Source organism: Phacochoerus africanus, chromosome X, assembly GCF_016906955.1.
Source record: "Phacochoerus africanus isolate WHEZ1 chromosome X, ROS_Pafr_v1, whole genome shotgun sequence".
NCBI lineage: Eukaryota > Metazoa > Chordata > Mammalia > Artiodactyla > Suidae > Phacochoerus > Phacochoerus africanus.
In genome coordinates, this window is record NC_062560.1 from 79,667,331 (window position 1) to 79,681,407 (window position 14,077).

Sequence of the window (14,077 nt, forward strand, 5' to 3'; positions counted from 1 at the left end):
GATATCAGTAGGTGGCCTCAATTGTCCTCATGATGTGCAATTCTCCATATGACTGCTAGACTATCCTCATAGATGGGACAGCCAGTTCTCCCAGTGAGTGATCATCAGAGAAAGCAAAAGAGAAACTAATATCTTTTATGACCTAGACTTAGAACCTATACAGTACCTTTCCTGCACTATTATATTGGTTACATAAGTCAACCTTATTCATTGTGAGAAAGGATGATATAAGTCATACATACCAGAAAGTGATATCTTTGGGGGCCATTTTTGAGTCTGGCTATCACAATGACTTTTTTTTTCCCATTTAGTTGAAATCCTACGGTAAATACAATTCTGAATTCAACTTTTAAAATTAACGTTATATTTAAAATCATTTCGTTATAATCTCATCTTCATCATCATTTTTAATGAATATATAGTACTCTATCATAATTTAATTAGAAATTACACTATTCTTGGCATTTAGTCTAATTTAAAATAATTTTGACATGTCAATTTCTTTTTTTATAGAAGTACTTAGGAATTTTTTCACATTAAACCCATTAAAAAGACTGTACATTTTAACAAAAATATAGTGTTATTTATGGCTGAACGCTGCTTAGACTTGATGGATTAAGCTGGTCTAATTCTTGCCTTAGAGAAGTATTTAAGAGAAGTATTTTGTGTCTCTGGAAACTGTGTTATGTGAATAGAACACACGGTAATAGGCTGACCTATTTCTTCAGCTACATCTTTTCTCATTAAGAATCTTAAAACAAGAAAAAGCTGTGCTTAAAACCCTTGTAGGATCTTCATACACTACACAAGAATGTACAAAAAACAGAGCATAAAAGCACAAGTTGTCCCCTGCCTACCTAGGTCTTCAATCATCTCTTTCATATAACCCTACATTTTACACAAGCTCCATCTGAGAGGAATTCAAACCTGGAATATGCCAAATTATTTCACCCAGCCTTTCCTTCATTCATGTTGTTCCTGCAGCTTAGAATGCTTCTTATACCCATAGTGCTGCCAGTTCCATTTATCTTGAAATCTGCTCAGATTTCAAGACAACATTTTGAAGCTTCCCTAGACCCCTTTTCTGGATAGAATTGACAGTTCCTTTTTTGTGTTTCTTTGAAATTTCTATCACAGGATCTGTGATGTTTCATTGTACTTTTTAAAGCCTTTGATTTCAAAATATCTTAACTGTTTTATCAGTGCATCTGTTATCTAAACATAAGTGCTTAGCACACAACGGTTGTACAATTAAAGGTGAAACTAAAGGCTCAGAAATATTCAGCATTGTCCTTTTCCTTGCTTTAAGAAAGATCTTATGAGGAGTTCCCACTGTGGTACAGTGTGTTAAGAATCTGACTGCAGTGGCTTGGGTTTGTTTTTCAAAACCACTACATGAGGAGATTTTGAGAACCTAACAGCCTTTATTCAACAGATATTAATTGAACAATCACTCTGCACCACGCACTCACTGTTCTAGGTGCTGGGGTATATCAGCAAAAAAAATAAAGTCCCTGCCCTTATGAATCTTACATTCTAGGGAGTGTTAAGAGACAAACATATGTATAATGGGTAAAAATGTTGCATGTTAGTAATAAAGAGAAAATAAATCAGGCTGAAGGGACAGAGTAGCTGAGGAAGGCTTCTCTGAAGGAATACTTATGAAGATGGAACTAAGCAACTGAGCAATGTGATAATTAATGAAAGAGGATTCCAGGCAGCATAAACAACAAAGACAAGTAAGTAATTGGTGTGATAATAAAATAATAAGTAGGCCAGTATAACTACTGCTGAGTGAGCAAGGAGGAGAGTATGAGGCCATGAAGAGAGAAGGAAAATTGGGGGCTTAATTTAAAGACTGATATTTACTCAGAGTGAACTGTGAAAAGACAAGATCAGATATATTCTAAAAAAGATTCCTCTGGAAGCTTTGTAGAAACTAAAATATAGATGTTTGAGGGATGAAATAAGGAGACCACTTAGGAGGCTACTGAAATCATCCAGAAGAGAAATATTGATGGATTGGACCAGGTGGAAGTGATAAAAATGAGGAAAAAAGTCATATTTAGGATATAGTATGAAGGTAGAGAGAAAAATGACATATTGGGCATCAAATGAGGAAAGAGGAATCAAAGATTACTCTGACTTATGGTTTGAGATTTTGGAAGAATAGAGTCGATGTTTGCTGAGATGAGGAAGACTGATGGAGGACTTGGTGTGAGGGAAAGATAAGAAGGAGTTTGGCTTTTACCATATTCAAATTGTATTTGACAAGTAGGCAGTTAGATAATATAGTTCTGGAGTGGTCCTAGTTACTATGGCTCTGTAACAATTTACCCCTAAACTTAGGGTCTTAAAACAATGAAAACATTTATTTTGTTCACAAATCTGTAATTTAGGCTGGGATTGATGAAGAAGATATCTGTGTTGCACTTGATGTCCAGTTGGTTTGACTTGATATCTGGGAGCTGTGATATTCTGGAGAGTCATTCAATTACATGTCTGGTTGTAGATGCTAGCTGTTGGTTGAAACCTTAACTGGGACTGTTGGTTGGCCTCTCCACCTGGATCCCCAAAACAAGTACTGAGAGAGTGTGTGTGTTTAACTTTTTATGAACTCATCTTAGAAGTCAAACTCCATCACTTCCAACCATGCTTTATTGCCTGGACAAGTCATACATATCCACCAAAATGCAAGAGGTGGAACACAGTGTTAATCACAATGTAAGAAGAGCACATAGGATGGGAGGCATAACTATGATCCATACTTGTTACCTAATTCCCTTCCCAGCAGCCTTCAGCACAGATCTACCTGGTCATTTCTCAAAGCTAGTAGCTTTCACCAAGCACTTGAAAAATAGAATGGATCAAAGTAAATGTATGCATTATTTTCTTCTGTAAGACATTTTGAAATTGACAACTGCTTAGGGAATTTTTAAACCCAATATACTTGTCCTTAACCTCGGAAATTAATTGTCTTCAAGCGAGTCTTAATCACAGGTGTTAAGTAGACTTTTATCTGATTCTACATATTTTATTATAAGATAAATAAAAATATTTTATTTTATTAATATAAAATAAATAAAATTGGAAAATGTTCTGCTAATTGGAAACAAGAATATAACATTTTTCCTACAGATATTCAGGAATGCACTTAAAGCATATTTTAAGCAATATCTCATGCTTATTTAAGTAAACTTTATTTAAACAAGGACTTCTGTTTGGGGATAATGAGAAGGACTCAGATATTAAACAAGGTGATATTTGTTATTGACAGATGGTATGTGATTGAAGTAGTGTTGATGGTACCCAAGTTATAATGAAATAGACACTAAAGGTTATATGAAGCACCATCATTTCAAATTCATGATCATAAAACTGTAAAAGTGTATCTATCTTCAAAACTAAAAATTACTGCTGAAATAAAATAAATTGAATTTTGACTTCCAAATCTCAGTGTAACAGCCACTGATTGTGTAAAAACAGTTTCTCTGTTGAGGTACAATAAAACTTTAAATTGTATGTTTGACATTAATTTGAGTTTATAACTCCTTTCTTCATTGAAGTTCAAATATTCCATTGCAACATAAAATATCCAGTTAGAAAAGATTGGCAGCAACTCAATATGCTTTTGGCTTTTTTAGAAACATAAATCACACCATGATACTTAAAACCATACAATTTCTTCCCCTTGAAAGCAGAGTAAAATTCAAACTCTTCACCTAGTACTCAACAGCCTACATTACCTATAACTATCTTTAAATCTCTTCTCATAGCACTTTTCATTTGCCAACTATGCAGTAGTTTCATTGGCTGAGGTCCTGGCCACTCATCTGCAAGCTGCTTTGTGCTCAAGGATTTTTAAATTGCTGTTATTCTGTCTGGAATGCTATTTTCTAAAAGTTTCAAATGACTGCTTCATTTTATTTTAATCTTAGTTCAAATGGTTCTTGCTAAGAGATATTTTCCTTAATCACACAAACCCAAGTTGCATACCAAATTCAAGCTATTTCTTATCATATGTCCTTCTTTTATTTCTTCAGTAGCACTTAGCACTCTGAAATCCTAACTTTATTCATGTGCTTATTCATTTATTTCTCTCTCTGCTCTTTTTGTTTCTGTATTTCCAAATACTTCTTTGTACTTTTTCCTCATTTATAGCACATGTCTCTCCAACCATCTGGCCAAAAGTTTACCCTGTACCTGTCTTCTTGCTCAAAGACATCAGATTGTTAATACGATATATTTTTTAACATGCATGTAAACATTCTTGGAGCCCAGTCTTGCGATAAGAGCTAGATCCACTCAAGGTGCTAAGAACTGAAGGAATTATTGAAGATCAATCGATGGTATAATGCCCTTGAAAAATCTTGTCATTTCTCTTGGAAGCAATGTTCAAAGCTAGGAGCTTAAGATTCTTCTATCCCCATCAAAGCTATACAAGAATCAACATTATAAATATTGGTAGGCCCCTAATGCTAGGGAAGGTACCATTTGGAGTACCAGAGGAGGGCGTTATTACTTGTATAGTTATGTTTTCTTAGAATGCCAGAATTATGTTGCCAGAATTCGTCCCTCTGTCTGCCAGTGCTGAATTGAAATGCGGAGAAAGAGTTCTGGGTAAAGGAGAAAAAGAAACAGCTTTATCGCTTTGCCAAGCAAAGGAGAGTCACAGCAGGCTAATGCCTTAAAGATTGTGCCCACCTCCCACCCCATTAGAAAGAATTGCAAGGGGTTTTATAGTAAAAAGGAGAAAAACAGGTTTTCAGATAGGAATCAGGATTGGGACAAATATGCATTCTTCTTTCTTTGGAGAAATCCTAGTTATCAAAGCTGGAGTCAGGAGATCTCAGTATGTTCATTGATGGTCTTCTGGGTTATTGCCTAGAATAACAGTACTTCTGAAAAGGGCATATTGATCAGAGATTAGAACAAACTAGGTAAGTTTCTGAAAAATATTGTGTGCTAATAATCTTTAACCCACAGGCAATTATGCTCAGGGTACCTAATCTTTAGCTTTATGGATAACTTTGTTTAGGATGCAAGTAAGTCAGGGAGAAGGACAAGGAAGTACTCTAAGCTGTTCAATTTTAAAGTATTCAATTTCTAAAAGAAGCATAAAGAATATAACTTTTCTCTTAGGTATATAAGATGTCTATATTATTATGTGCATCCCTTAACAGGGAACCATGATCCTTTCCCAAATCTATTGTACTATTATTGCTTGACTCTTCCTCCCTTCCCTGATCAGCAACTGTCTGAACCTGTCCCTAGGAACTCAGGGAAGGTCATGGTGGCTGAATGAGGCCCATTTCCTAAGAACAAGAAATGGGGGACACAGAAAGGCTTTTGTGCCCAGGAGCCCCACAGGGCTATGTCTGGTTTCATTCTCTCTTCAGATTCAAGGTTTTTTAAAGCTTTGTCGAGATTTAATTCATAGACCATTGAATCATACTTTCAAATTTTACAATCAGTGAATTTTAGTATGTTCAGAGAATTGTAAAACCACTACCACTACCTAATTTCAAAATGTTTCATCACCCCAAAAAGAAACCCAGAGCCATTAGTGAGTAGTCACTCAACACACACCAGCCACTGAACAAGCCCCTGGAAATAACTAATATATATATTCTGTCTCTGTGGATTTTCCTAATCTTCACATTTCATTTAAGAGGAATTATACAGGAGTGGCTCAGTGGAAATGAATCCAGCTAGTATTCATGAGGACAAGGTTTTGATCCCTGGCCTCGCTCAGTGCATTAAGGATCCAGTATTGCCATGAGCTGTGGTGTAGGTCGCAGATGCAGTTTGGATCTGGCATTGCTGTGGCTGTGGTATTGGCTGGCAGCTACAGCTCCTTTTAGACCCCTAGCCTGGGAACCTCCATATGCCATGGGTGCAGCCCTTAAAAGACAATAAAATAAAATAAAATAAAATAAATTATACAATATGTGCCTGTCTTCTTACCTCATTTTATTTATATAGTCATCAATATTTGGGTTGTTTCTATATTTTTCTATTTGAATAGCAATGCTATGAATATCCATGTACAGATACTTGTGTGGTAATAGGTTTCAATTCTCTTGAGTATATACCCAGAGGAATTGCTGAGTCATATGGTAACTACATGCATACCTTTTTTTATTGCACTTCACAGACATTGAGTTTTTAATAAATTGAATGTTTGTGGCAACTCTGCATTAAGCAAGTCTATCAGTGCCATTTTGCTAACAGCATTTGCTCACTTTGTGTCTCTGTGTCACATTTTGATGAGTCTCACAATATTTTGAACTTTTTCAATTTCATTTGGTTTGTTACAGTGATCTGTGATTAGTGATATTTGATGTTAATGTTTTAATTTTTTTGGGTGTCGCTAACAATTCCCATAACTTAATCACTAAATGTGTGTGTTCTGACTGCTACGACTGACTGTTCCCCAATCTCTCTCCCTCTCCTTAGGCCTTCCTTATTCCCTGAGACAAAACAATATTGAAATCAACAGATTCTCAGCATAGATGAAATCCTTCTATTGCAAGGAGATTCCATCTAGGACTTTCCTGGCTAAAGAGAAGTCAATGCCTGTCTTCAAAAACTCAAAGGACAAGCTGATTCTCTTGTTAGGGGCTAATGCACCTGGTGAATTTAAGTTAAAGCCAATGCTAATTTACCATTTTGAAAATCCTAGAGCCCTTAAGAATTATGCTGTCTACTCTGCCTGTGCTCTATAAATGGAAAACAAAACCTAGATGACAACACATCTATATGATTTACTGAATATTTTAAGCCCACTGTTGAGACCTACTGCTCAGGTAAAAAGATTCCTTTCAAAATATTACTGCTCATTAATAATGCACCTGGTCACCAAGAGCTTTGATGGAGATGGACAATGAAATTAATGTTTTCATGTCTGCTAACATATTTGTTCTGCAGTCCATGGATCAAGGAGTAATTTGGACTTCCAAGTCTTATTTAAGAATACATTTCATAAGGCTATAGCTGCCATAGATAGTGATTCCCCTGATGGATCTGCAAAGTCAAATGAAAACCTGGAAAGAATTCATCATTTTAGATACAATTAAGAACATTCGTGATTCATGGGAGAGGTCAAAATATCAACATTTACAGGAGTTAGGAAGAAATTATTTCTGATCCTCATGGATGACTTGGAGAGGTTCAAGACTTCAGTGGAGGAAGTAACAAGTGTGGTGGAATCAGCAAGAGAAATATAATTAGAAGCGGAGTCTAAAGATGTGACTGAATCACTTCCATCACATGATAAAACTTTATAAGGAGTTGTTTCTTATGAATGAGCAAAGAAAACGGTTTTTGAGATGGAATCTACTCCTGGTGAAGATGCTGTGAAGATTGTTAAAATGTCAGTAAAGGATTTAGAATATCATATAAACTTAATTGATAAGGCAGCAGCGGGTTTTGAGAGGCTCGATTCCAAAAAAGTTCCACTGTGGGTAAAATGCTATCAACAACTTTCCATAATACAGAGAAATCATCCATGAAAGGAAGAGTTCAGTCAATGCAGCAAACTTTATTGTTGTCTTATTTTAAGAAATTCACTCCAGCCTTCAGCAACCACCACCCTAATCAGTCAGCAGCCATCAACATCAAGGCAAGATCCTCCACTCGAAAAATGACTACAACTTTCTGAAGGATCAGATGATGGTTACCATTTTTTTTAGCAATAAAGTATTTTAATTAAGGTATGTACATTTTATGTTTAGACATAATGCTGTTGTACACTTAATATATTACAGTATAGTATAACAACTTTTATATGCACTGGGAAACCAAAAAATTTTTGTGACTTGCTTTATTGTGATATCCACTTTATTGCAGTGGTTTGGAACAGAACCCATGATATCTACAAGATATGCCTGTATGTGTTACCATATTTGAGGAACTACTGAACTTTTCCCAAAGAAGTTGCACCATTTTATATTCTCACCAGAAGTGAATATATAACAGTTCTAATTTCTCCATGTCCTTACTAAAAATTATCTTTTTGATAAAAACCATCCTATTAAGTGAGCAGTAGTGTTGATTGGCATTTCCCTAATGAGTAATTATATTGAGGACATTTAATGTGTCTATTGTTCATTTGTCTATCTTCTTTGGTGAGCTGTCTATTAAAATCCTTTACCATACTATTTTTGGGCCATGCCCACAGCATGTGGAAGTTCCAGAGCCAGGGATCAATCATGTGCCACAGCAGTAACCAGAGCCACAGCAGTGACTATGTTAGTTAGAGCCACCATGGAATTCACCCTTTACCATATTTTAATTGGGTTATTCATCTTTTTTATTGCTGAGGTGTAAGGGATTTTATATATTCTCAATACAAGTCCCTTGTCAGATATATAATTTGAAAATATTCTCTCAAGGTGCTAGTTTTTTACTTTCTTACGGTGTCCTCTGAAGCATGAATGTTTTAAATTTTGATAACATGAAATATATCTAGTTTTTGTTTGTCAGTTATGCTTTCAGTGTCATATCTGAGAAAGCATTGCCTAACCCAAGTTTACTCCTATGTTTTCTTCTAAGAGTTATATAGCTTTAGCTCTTATATTTAGCTCTATGATCCATTTTGGGTTAATTCTTGTATATAGTGTGAGGTAGGTATTCAAGGTAATCCTTTTGCAAGTGGATAGCCAGTTGTCCCAGTATCACTTGTTGAAAAGACTATTATTTTCCCAATTGAATTATCTTGGAACATTGTGGAAAATCAACAGATCATTAATGTGATGTTTTAGGAGTTCCCATTGTGCCACAGTGGTTAACGGATCCGACTAGGAACCATGAGGTTGCGGGTTCGATCCCTGGCCTTGCCTAGTGGGTTGAGGACCCGGCGTTGCCATGAGCTGTGGTGTAGGTCACAGATGCGGCTCAGATCCTGCGTTGCTGTGGCTGTGGTGTAGGCCGGTGGCTACAGCTCCAATTAGACCCCTAGCCTAGAAACTTCCATATGCCGTGGAAGTGGCCCTAGAAAAGGCAAAAATACCAAAAAAAAAAAAAGTGATGTTTTAATTCTGGACTGTCCATTCTTTTATAATAGTATATATATGACCATGCCAGTACCATTCTAGATTGACTATTTCAGTATTGGAGTATGTCTTAAAATAAGGAAATGTGTGTTCTTCAGATATGTTCTTTTTTAAAAATTATTTTGACTAATATTGTGTTTTCATATAAATTTTATCAGACACAACTTAGAATAGATTTACAAGGAGATCCTGCTGAATAGCATTGAGAACTTTGTACTCATGTTGCAACAGAAGAAAGGCTGGGGGAAAAATGTAATTGTAATGTATACATGTAAGGATAACCTGACCCCCTTGCTGTACAGTGGGAAAATAAAAAAAAAAGGGTTCAAAAAAAAATTTTAAGGTTAGCTTCTAAATTTCTGCTCCTACAACAGATTGAGTATTGATAAGGATTTTGCAGACTCTGTAGATAAAATTGGGGATTACTGCCATACTATGAGTATTAGGTCTTCCAGTATATAAAGATGGAGTATCTTTTAATTTGTTTAGGTATTCTTCAATTTCTTTCAACAATATTTATATTTTCCATTGTATAAGAGTTTCAGTTCTTTTGTTAGATTTATTCCTGTCCTTTTTTTCTAGCATACTAATTTTATTTTATTTGCTTTTCTTTGTCTCTTTTTGTCTTTTTAGGGCCACACCTGCAGCATATGGAAGTTCCGAGGCTAGGGGTCCAATCAGAGCTATAGCTGCCAGCCTATTCCAGAGACAATGTGGGATCTGAGCTGCATCTTTAACCTACACCACAGCTCACAGAAACGCCAATTCCTTAACCCACTGAGTGAGGCCAGGGATTGAACCTGTGTCCTCACAGATGCTAGTGGTCCATTAACCACTGAGCTATGACAGGAACTTATTTTATTTTTTAAAAATGTACTTTTATTAAAATATAATTGATTTATAATTTGTATTAGTTTCTTTTTTAATATAATGATTTTTATTTTTTCCATTATAGCTGGTCTACAGTGTTCTGTCAATTTTCTACTGTACAGCTAAGTGACCCAGTTTTAATGTGTATATGCATGAATTCATTCTTTTTTCTCACATTATCATGATCCATCATAAGTGACTAGTTATAGTTCCCAGTGCTATATAGCAGGATCTCATTGCTTATCCATTCCAAAGGCAATAGTTTGCATCTGTTAACCCCAAATTCCCAATCCTACCCACTCCCTCCCCCTCCCCCTTGGCAACTTTAGTTTCAAGTGTATAGCATAGTAATTTGTTTCTTTCTTATAGATTATATGTCATTACATGATAGTGGGTATACCTCCCTATGCTATACAGTAGGTCCTTTTTGCTTATCTATTTTATGTATAGAAGTTTGTATTTGTTAATCTCATACTTATCATTTGTCTTACCCCCCCATTTGATAACCACAAATTTGTTTTCTATTTCTGCGGTCTGTTTCTGTTTCATATATAAACTCATTTTTATTTTATAGATTCCACATATAAGTGATATCATATAGTATTTGTCTTTCTCTGCCAGACATTTCATTAAGCATAATGTTCTCCAGGTTAATCCATGTTGCTACAAATGGCAATAATTTATTATTTTCTATGGCTAATATTATTCACACACACAGAGATACACATAGACACACACAGACACTGGTGCACTGGGCACTTTGGTTGCTTCCATGTCTTGGCTATTGTAAATAGTGCTGCTATGAACATTGAGGTGCATATATCTTTTTGAATTAGAGTTTTCTTTTTTTCTGGATATATATCCACAAGTGGAATTGCTGGATCATATTTACCTCTAGTTTTAGATTTTCAAGGACCCTTCATACTGCTCTTCATGCAATTTACATTCCCACCAATAATGTATGAGATTTCCCTTTTTTCCAACCCTCTTCAGCATTTATTATTTGCAGACTTATTGATGGCGGCCATTCTGACCTGTGTGAGGTGATACCTCACAGCAGTTTTGATTTGCTTTTCTCTAATAATGGTTGAGAAATCTTTTCATGTGCTCATTGGCCTTCTGCATGTCTTCTTTGGAAAAATGTTTATTAATGTCTTCTGCCCTTTTTTTGATTGTGTTGCCTCTTTTTTGATAATAAGTTGTATGAGCCATTTATTCTTATTCTTTAAATATTCTGGAAAACTATTCACTGTAAGATACATGATATATAAATATTTTTCTCCCATTTTGTTGATTATCATTTCACTGATACCATTTGCCACATAAAATTTGTAAAATTTTGTTGAAGTTTGATTTATCTATTTTTTCCCCTTTTTGTTTTGCTTTAGGTAAGTCACAATGATTTACAACTATGTGTTCTTCCAAGATTAAAAAAAAATTAGCTTTTACATTTTTATCTTTGATCCATTTGGATTTAATTTTTCCATATGGTATCAGGGAGAGTTTCAACTTCATTCTTCTGCATGTGGAAATCCAGTTGGTGCAACACCATTTATTGAGGACAACTTATATTCCATTGAATTGTTTAGTCACCTTTGTCAAAAATCAATTGAACATAAATGTCAGGATATATTTTTAGACTCATAACTAATTCTTATGAACTTTTTATATGATTCCCACATTGTCTTTATCACTCTAGCTCTGTAGTAAGAACTGAAATTAGAAAATGTGTAGTTCCCATCGTGACTCAGTGGAAACAAATCTGACTAGCATCCATAAGGATACATGTTTGATCCCTGGCCTTGCTCAATGGGTTAAGGATTCGGCATTGCCATAAACTGTTGTTTAGGTCTCAGACATGGCTTGGATCTGGTGTTGCTATGGCTATGGTGTACACCATCAGCTACTGCTCCAGTTTGACCCCTAGCCTGGGAACCTCCACATGCCATAGGTGTGGACCTAAAAAGAAAAAAAAAAAACCCTCCAACTTTTGGAATTCCTGTCATGGTGCAGCGGAAATGAATCCAACTATGAACTATGAGGTTGTGGGTTCAATCCCTGGCCTTGCTCAGTGGGTTAAGGATCCAGTGTTGCCATGAGCTGTGGTGTAGGTAACCATGCTTAAAATAGTAAATGAATGTATAGTGAAAATGCTTTAGCAAATAGTATCTATAAATAATTAGAAATTAAAACAAAAGGATCAAATGAACATGCTGAAGTTAAAATACATAATCACTGAAATTAAAAATTCACTAGAGAATCTCGAGTATATTTTACCTGTCAGAAAATAGAATCAGAAAACTTGAGATAAATTAATAGATATTATGCAACCTAAAAAAAGGAGAGAGAAATGTGCAACATCTTTAAACATATCAACATGCACATAATGGGAGTACAAGAAGAACAGGGTAAAAACAAAGGAGGAGAAAACTATCTTTGACAAAGTAATGCCTGTAAACTTCCCTAGCTTAGTGAATAATGTTAATCAATACACACAAGAAACTCAATAAACTCCACAAAGAGATCCATGCCCTGGTGCATCATAGTACCAATGAAGAAAGAGAAAATCTTGAGTGCAGCAAGAGAAAATCAACTCATCATATACAAGGAACTGCAATAAGATTAGCAGCCAATTTCTCATTAGAAACCATGAAGGCTAGAAAGCAGAATGATATATTCAAATTGCTAAGAGAAAAAAAAACAGGGAGTTCCCGTCATGGCTCCAGTGGTTAATGAATCTAACTGGGAACCATAAGGTTGAATGTTTGATCCCTGGCCTCGTTCAATGGGTTAAGGATCTGGCATTGCCATGAGCTGTGGTGTAGGTTGCAGACGTAGCTCGGATCCCGTGTTGCTGTGGCTCTGGCAAAGGCCAGCGGCTACAGCTCCAATTAGACCCCTAGCCTGGGAACTTCATATGCCGCGGGTGCGACCCAAGAAAAGGCAAAAATAAATAAATAAACAGTGTCAAACAAAAAATATAATCTACAGCAAAAAATATATTTCCAAAAACGAACACAAAGTACATTTTATAATAAAAGACTGAGATATTTGTTGCTAATAGACTCATCCTATAAAAAATGGCCAATAATTCCTGCTGTGGCATAGTGGGTTAAGAATACAATTACAGGAGTTGCCTTTGTGGCTCAGCAGCAGCGAACCTGATTAGTGTCCATGAGGACGTGGATTTGATCCCTAGCCTCACTCAGTGGGTTAAGGATCCAGTGTTGCTGTGAGTTGCAGTGTAGGTTGCGAACAGTGCTTAGATCTGGTATTGCTGGTGGCTATGGCATAGGCCAGCAGCTGCAGCTCTGATTCGATCCCTAACCTGGAAATTTCTTTATGCCATGGGTATGGGTGCACGTGCGCGCGCACACACACACACACACACACACACACACACACGAATCAGTTGCAGTGGCTCCACTCACTGCAGCAGCATGGGTTTGATATCTGGGCCCAGCGCAGTGGCTTAAAGGATCCTGCATTGCTGCAGCTGTGGTGTAGCTCACATCTGTGGCTCAGATTCCATCCCTGGCCCAGGAACTTCCATATGCCATGGGTGTGGCCGTAAAAAAATGGAGAAAAGGAGTTCTTTATGCTAAGAGAATGTGAACATAGATCAAAATTAGAAAGCTCAGGAATAAAGAGCACAAGTAAAGTTTTCACGCATTTATGAAAAACTATGTAAATGTATATTTATTCTTCCTACTCTTAACTGATTTAAGAAGCATTTGTGTAAAACAACATTTTAATTGTATTGTTGTGTTTCTAATATACAGAAAGGTAATATATTTGACAACAATAGTACAAAAGAGATGGATGACAGCTATGGTATATTAGAGTAATCAAATGATAGTACATGCTAACACAAATATATAGGAAAAGTGAAAAGAACTATAAAGGATAAATAATATGGTAAACAAAACAAACTCTATACATTTTAAAAAATTTTTATTGTAATTGATTTACATTGTTCTGTCAATTTCTGCTGTATGCAAAGTAAACCAGTCATACATGTATATATAAAACTTCTTTTTCTCACATTATCCTCCATCATGTTCTATCACAAGTGACTATACAGCAGGATCTCATTGCTTATCCACTACAAATGTAGTAGTTTGCATCTACTAACCCCAAACTCCCAGTCC